Consider the following 7,597-nt stretch of genomic DNA (forward strand, 5'->3'; position numbering starts at 1 on the left):
TTTTCATCAAATCTAGTTCTTCTCTGGCTGACAGATTCAAGTCCTTGGTGTTTCTCTCTCCACGGATGCTACTTTGGCCTGCTGAGTTTTTCCAGCGTTTTCTGTTGTTACTCTGTATTACTAGTCTAGTAACTTAACCACTATGATACCATTGCTGAACGCATGGTCAGTTTGCCGTGATTAGAGAGGGGTCAAAGTGAAGCGGCAACTTTGAATTTGCCAGATATTGCGTCAAATCAGCGTTTACAATCATTGACAGTACGATCTGCATGATGTACCTATCTGGAGCGAGTGCAGGCAGTGGCAGCACTACCGACCTTCCCAAAATGTTGGCGGCCGCCATTTTTTCAACACAAACTGGCCTTAACGGCCAGCGCTAGACCTCCGGATTTTGCTGCTACATTGTTCAATATTTTTCACAGTTGGTGGGGGGAGGAATTCTAGTGAGGGAATTTCATCAGACAGTTTCTGGTGTGAGAATGCCGCCACAGCTGGGGGCAGGGGGTGGCCGAGATTTAATATATAGTTGCAGAGGGTGGGGAGACTGATTTGGCCTCATCAGTGTGAAAGGATTTTTGTCTGTGTGGAGAGTTGTGATTTTTCTCTCAGCACTGAGACTATCAGCTGTGGGGAAGGTGCTGTGAACGTTGATACACCGTTGGTCTCTGTGGGGTGAATTGCAGCTGTTTCCTCTGTGGTGGTGTTTGGTGTGTTTCAGTCAGATTGAGGAATGTTTACTTTCTCGCTTCCTGATGGTGGTGAATCATGTTCAGGTAGTTCCGTAGCTGCTGCCAGCCCTACAAGAAACACACCCAGTAATCCAATCTTCATTTGTGAACATTTCTATGTGTTGACAGGCTCGTTGAACACAAGAGACTTCACAGCAAAGATTAATTCTGTCTTCACTCGCTGTCTACTTAACAGTAGGACTCACTGATTAGCAACCAGGAATGGGAAGCTTGGATAATTTATAGAAAATAAATTCCAATAAGCCAGAGACACCCCCACCCCATGGGCCCCGCCAGAGACGCCCCCCACTATATGGGCCCCGCCCACCCTGAACCTACAAATTGCTGCATCAGCCAAGCCCAAGAGCAAGTCCAGGAGATGATCTGCTGCCTCACTCACACCACTCTGCACCAGGCGGCAAAAGATTAGGACACTGGGGCTAAAGTGTATCCAAAAGCTGAGGAGCTTCCACTTCAGGTAACGATACACAGGCTGCAACCTCTCACACTGCAAATACATATCGTCCATGGACTCCTCAGAGCCTTATAAACCACAGCCGGTGTTGTGCCTACCTGCGCAGTGGCAATGGCATGTTCTGACCGCACTGCTGAAAATGATTTTAGGTTAATAGGGCATATTGAGCTCACCCAGAGCTTTACTCAGGCCAATTAGTCGGGACTGGTCTGTTGATGTCATCGATGATGCGTTTTCAGCCATGATCGTTAAAGGGGCCATAGCCACATTGGATTTGAATGCCAATGTAACATAATACTGTCAGCGCACGACAGAATTGGAGTGCTGCTAACACTGAGAAAGACGGCACAGAGGTAGAGGGCTGCACCCAGATTGTCCGATGGCTCCTTCCATATGCTTATGAAGGGAGTCAAACCATTCAGGGTGGTCCTCTTCTCTTCCAAAGGTAAGAAGGGACCTCTCCAGGAAAACAAGACATCCTGGTTGGAGATTACAGAGGGGGTCACCAGCAGCGATTTTGTCAGCAAGACCTGGATGCAATACCACAAACATTTCAATGATCTCATTAGATCAGAAAACGTGTGTACAAAGCTGCACTCACCTTTATCTTGCTGTGCCTCTCATCACATCCCCATCACTCTGCCTTCCCAACCATACCCCTGCACATTCTTAATTACAACAACATACCTAGCACGTCCAACCGTCCCTCTCTTTCTATTTACATTATCACATCCCCATCTCACTAGCCTCCCCTCACACTCACCCTCACCCGAGTGCAATCATACCAAATAACAAAACACAAGGAGGCCACTTGTCTTTGAAAACCCACCCCATCATAGTCTCCCTCTAAATATCTACCCCATCCATCCCTTACACCCATTCCGTCACTCACTCAAACTTCTCTTCCTTTCCCTCCTTGCAGGAAAAGAGAGCCCACAAAAAGAGGGAGAAGGGGTGAACCGGCGGTGGCACTCCCTCATTTGCAAACCTTACAACAGCAGGCTGCTTTATAAATATCTGGAGTTGCCGAGCAGCTGGAGGTGGGAGACGGAGAGGTTGGGACATCTCAGCAACCTGGTGTCAGCATTACATATCATAAAGCTACGTGGCATACATCCGTGACTCATATGGACACTGATCTCGCTGAATGGTCATCGTGTGTATAATGGTATCTGTACCCATTCTTCATATGATATATCTAACTCATATCTTCACTCTCCCACAGGTCCATCAAGAGCTCCCCCCTCCACTGTCCAGGAGGAAGATGAAGATGACTCCTCAGAGGAGCCACCAGCCTCTGAGTGTGCACAATCACCAGACATAAACACACCCAGCACAAGGGCAGACAAACACACCTCCGTGGGTCCCACACGAGATAGAGTAGTGTTGTCACCTGGTGTTTCACAACTCACACGTGTGCCAGAGCAGATATTGGAGAGAGGGAGAGCAGTGGAGACTCCTTGCCAGAGGGTGCAGGATGCTCCCAGCTCTGCTCAGCTGCATGCAGATGCTGAGTCAGGGGGGCCATCCAGAAAGAGGGCAACCCTGGAGGTGCAGCAAAATGTGTTGGGGGGCTCTGACAGGTTTTGCGAGCGCAATGTCTGCAAATGTTCAGAGAATGGAAGAGTCCATCTCCAACATGACCATCACCGGGTCACAGCCGATGGTGACTGTAGGTTCCTCCATGGATAGGAAGGGGAGCGACATCAAGCAGCTAATGCGCCGCTCAGGGGAGCACATGATCTTTATTGAGGATAGATGGTTATGTATAGAGAATAGATGGCAGAGGCCCATAGACCTCCTCCCTAGGAGGGATGTCAACATAGACATGGGTCAACATGGCCTCACTGCGGTTCAGCAAGGTGCTCTCCGCCTCCTTGGCAGCAGGGAAGTGAGCAGACTGCCTCTACCTCTGCTGAATCCACAGGGCTAGCACCTGGTAGATACATGCAGAAGAGAAAGATGACTGACAAGTGTAAGATCTTTATGATCTCCCAGAGTTCTTGGACAAGACACCAATAGGCAGCAGCCAGTATGTTTGAGCAACAGATCACGATTTATTATGCTTACAGTCTAATATACTTAACAGCAGGCAATAGTTTAACGAATTGCTCGGGAACCTCTCAGACACAGGCGATGTCGTATTCAGTCTGTTCCTTTGTTCCTGCAGTAGGTCTGTGTAAAGCTGTTTTTCGAGTTTTCAGGTTTTAACCCATTTCTTATCAAAAGTTCGTTTGGGCATTGGCCCTATACGGTCTTTAACAAAATCATCTAATTTAATTGGTTCTAATGGTCAAAACACCATTGTCACTCATGCTAAGTTTAGTATCTTGGCTTCACCTTTCCAGTATTTTTCCTACAACTTTACCCTATTCATCGCTATCTTGTTTATAATTCTGCACCCCATTGGAATTTACCTTATCTCTCCCATTTCCAGCTTCCGTGGTGCAGGCAGCACAAGGCTTCATAAGCTGCATAAGCTGCGATACTCTCCGTTATCATGGCTAGTCTTGACTAGTCCTGGCTGTCTTTGCAGTTACATTTTGAGCAAGCCGTAGCAATTTATGCACAAGTCATTAAAGGTCACAGTGAATATAGATATTTGGTTAATGTGAAGTTCACTATTCTACATTCACACTTATACAAGTTATTACTAAAAACATCCAAGTATCAGTCTTTCGTACACAAGTATAATTCACAACTGTGGCCGCTTGGGTGTTTTATCGAATGTTAATGTAAAGTTCCCGTTAATGTGCTGTCAAACATCAAAATTCATATTTTCAACACTTGGACGGATCTGTGTGCACCTTTGCAAGGGGATTAATTAGTTGCAGTGAATGGTGAGACATAACGGTACCTCCAGCAATGGAGGAATGTGAGTGTGAAAGGAATGGCTTGCTAATAGCAGGGATGCTTTCCGGTGTTGCTGTGGGGCGGTGCCAACCTGGAGCATCATGTGGCAGCTGTAAGGGCATACAGCATCAAGTGAAGTAAATCTGGCCATGTTGAGGCCAGCCCTATCCTGCCAGACAGCAATGTGCACGGGTGTTGATTTGCACTGTCCTCTGCAGCATCAATGTTTGCGGAGTAAGTTGGTGGTATTGTTGTTGGTACTACTAGTGTGCCTGGGGCTGCTGGTGTTGGGGGCCATCGTGGTCAGATTCTGAGGAGCAAGTTGAGACAGTTTACATGGTATCCATGCTGATGGAATGGACGGCAGGTGAAGTAGAGATGACAGAAGCAATCTGTCAATGGTGAGAGAGGTACTTCCACTGGGGTGACACTGGATGGAGACTTTGCTGGAAAGACTGCAGCCTGCAGAATCTGTGCTGGGAATGCAGTGAGAAACAGCTTCTGCTGAGGAAAGTGATCATCTCTCAGGTGGGATTTCCGACTGTACATTTGATGCTGTCAAGTTATCAGCTGGAGCATTGGCCACTGAACTCCCGCCTCTGGTTGACAGACATGGTTCCCGAGCACCGTGTTTCCCGTGGCCATCCAGTTAAAATTAAAAGCTAAGATTAAATCCACTCTTAAAGGTTTGACAGCTGCCTACTAATAATTCAAATTGGGTCGGCCGCCTCTGCCAGTCAGGTCAGGTCTGCGCTGATAGACGAGCCTACGGGAAAGGTGTATGGGAGCGGACTGAGAGTGGGTTCCCGCACCGCTCCCAAAAATAACAACTTTCCCACCCGACCCACCTCCAATCGATCCCGCTAATACCACAAGAAATTCCGGTCGTGGCCTTGCAGTCCGGAAAGGCGCTTACAAACTGTTGCACATGACTGCTCTGTGCAACATTCTCCACCCCAGATCCCCAGTGGTGCAGGGAAGGACTCCCATGGAGAGAGCCCTCCATTGGGGACCACAGCCTCCGCCGGATAGCAAAATAACATGCCAGTTCGATTACAATTGGGCAATAAACTAAATTAATAAATAAATCGTACAGGAGCCTGAGTACCCGGGTCCTCAGCACTGCTGTGGAGCACTCTGGCCACCACGTTTCCGTTACTAACTCGCACCTCAGGCCCCTCTCTTTTCTAACTCGCGTTCAGGGCTGTCATTCTGAGTGAAACTTACGAGGCCTCATACTTTTGTGTGTCCTGACTGAGAGGCTGTTACTGTCTTTAATAAGCAGGCAACAGGAATTCTTTAAAGGTAGAAAGAGGTGAAAAACTCCACTAGGATGCCTCAACAACATGGGACAGAGAAAGCCACTTCACCAGCCCCCCTACCACAGGTCTCAATATCCATCCCCTCCAGCGCTGGTGCACTGTGTCTGCAGTATGTGAGGTTTACAAGGTGACCAAAGTCAGTCCGTGTGGAGTCAAAGGCCAGGTCACAGAATGAATGGAAAGATGGCTGCAAACTTCCCTTAACTACAACCCTCTGATTTCTGTTTCCTAACCGTCTTTCCAACCATTCTGCTGCCTGGCCCTTCACTCCACATGACCTGACCGTGGTCATCTTGTAGATTGGACATACTGTTATGGAAAACAAACTGGTTACAAAACAGAAAACAGGGAGTAGCTACTCAGTCTGGCAAAAGGTGGGAAGTGGTGTTCCACAAGGATCGGTGCTGGGACCACTGCTGTTCACAATTAACATAAACGATTTGGACTCGGGAATCGGAAGCACAATTTCCATATTTGTCGATGACACCAGTTTTGACAGTAGAGTTAATACTGAGGAATACTGTGACAAAATGCAAGAAGACACCAATAAGCTTGTAGAATGGGAGTGTAATTGGTGAATGAATTTCAGTACAGGTAAGTGTGAGGTGGCACATTTTGGTAAGACGAATAAGGAAGCCACATAGTCCTGGGATAATAAGAGTGTAAATGGGGTAGAGGTGCAAAGGGATCTAGGGATACAGGTACACAAATCACAAAAAGTAGTAATGGAGGTTAATAGGGCCATTATAAACAAACAAAGCACTGAATTTGATGAAACATAGAAACATAGAAACATAGAAGATAGGAGCAGGAGTCGGCCATTCGGTCCTACGAGCCTGCTCCGCCATTCATTGAGATCATGGCTGATCATCCAAATTCAGTACCCTGTCCCTGCCTTCTCCCCATATACCTTGATGCTTTTAGACTCAAGAAATATATCCAACTCTTTCTTGAATATATTTAATGAAGTGGCCTCCACCGCCCTCTGTGGCAGAGAATTCCACAGGTTCACCACTCGCTGGGTGAAGAAGTTCCTCCTCATTTCATTCCTAAATGGTTTACCCCTTATCCTTAGACTATGACCCCTGGTTCTGTACTCCCCGGCCATCAGAAACATCCTTCCTGCATCTAGTCTGTCCAGGCCTGATAGACTTTTAAAGGTTTCGATGAGATCCCCTCTCAATCTTCTAAACTCCAGTGGGTATAAGCCCAATCGACACAATCTCTCCTCATACGTCATTCCTGCCTTCCCAGGTAACAGCCTGGTGAATCTTCACTGCACTCCCTCCATGGCAAGATCGTCCTTCCTCTGGTAAGGTGACCAAAACTGCACACAATACTCAAGGTGCGGTCTCACCAAGGCCCTGTACAACTGCAGCAAGACATCGTTGTTCCTGTGCTCGAACCCTCTCGCTACGAAGGCCAGCAAACCATTTGCCTTCTTAACCACCTGCTGCACCTGCATGCTTACCTTCAGCGACTGGTGCACAATAACACCCAGGTCTCTTTGCACATCCCCTTCTCCCAATCCATTGCCATTCAAATAATAATCTGCCTTCCTGTTTTTGCCACCAAAGTGGATAACCTCACATTTATCCACATTATATTGCATTTGCCATGTTTCTGCCCAATCACCCAACCTGTCCAAATGGTACTGGAAGGTCATCGGCCTGAAACGTTAACTCTGTTTCTCTCTCCACAGATGCTGCCTGACCTGCTGAGTATTTCCAGCACTTTCTCTTCTTCTTTCAGATTTCCAGCATCCGTTGTGTTTTGCTGTTGTGTTTCCCTCTTGATCTGAACTGTGGGACAGTTCGTGGAGTAAGGAATCATTCAACACTGGACATACACTGGCAGGTAAAGCTCCAGACGTTGTATTTTGCTGTTGTGTTTCCATCTTGATCTGAACATTAAGACAGTTCGTGGAGCCATAGAGTCATATAGTTATACAGCACGGATAGAGGCCCTTCGGCCCATCGTGTCCGTGCCGGCCATCAAGCCCTGTCTAATCTAATCCCATATTCCAGCATTTGGTCCGTAGCCTTGTATGCTATGGCATTTCAAGTGCTCATCCAAATGCTTCTTAAATGTTGTGAGGGTTCCTGCCTCCACAACCCTTTCAGGCAGTGAGTTCCAGACTCCAACCACCCTCTGGGTGAAAAAGTTCTTTCTCAAATCCCCTCTAAACCTCCCGCCCTTTACCTTGAATCTATGCCCCT

The 7,597-nt window shown here is 47.4% G+C and overlaps 1 pseudogene; it reads left to right on the forward strand.

The window, feature by feature from the left end:
• Window positions 1-272: 272 nt before the first annotated feature.
• On the forward strand, window positions 273-6,460 carry LOC147087135 (uncharacterized; annotated as a pseudogene).
• The last annotated feature ends 1,137 nt before the right edge of the window (window positions 6,461-7,597 follow it).

This window comes from Somniosus microcephalus, unplaced genomic scaffold, assembly GCF_052327205.1.
Source record: "Somniosus microcephalus isolate GS21.2 unplaced genomic scaffold, FLI_Smic_1.0 unresolved_chr6, whole genome shotgun sequence".
NCBI lineage: Eukaryota > Metazoa > Chordata > Chondrichthyes > Squaliformes > Somniosidae > Somniosus > Somniosus microcephalus.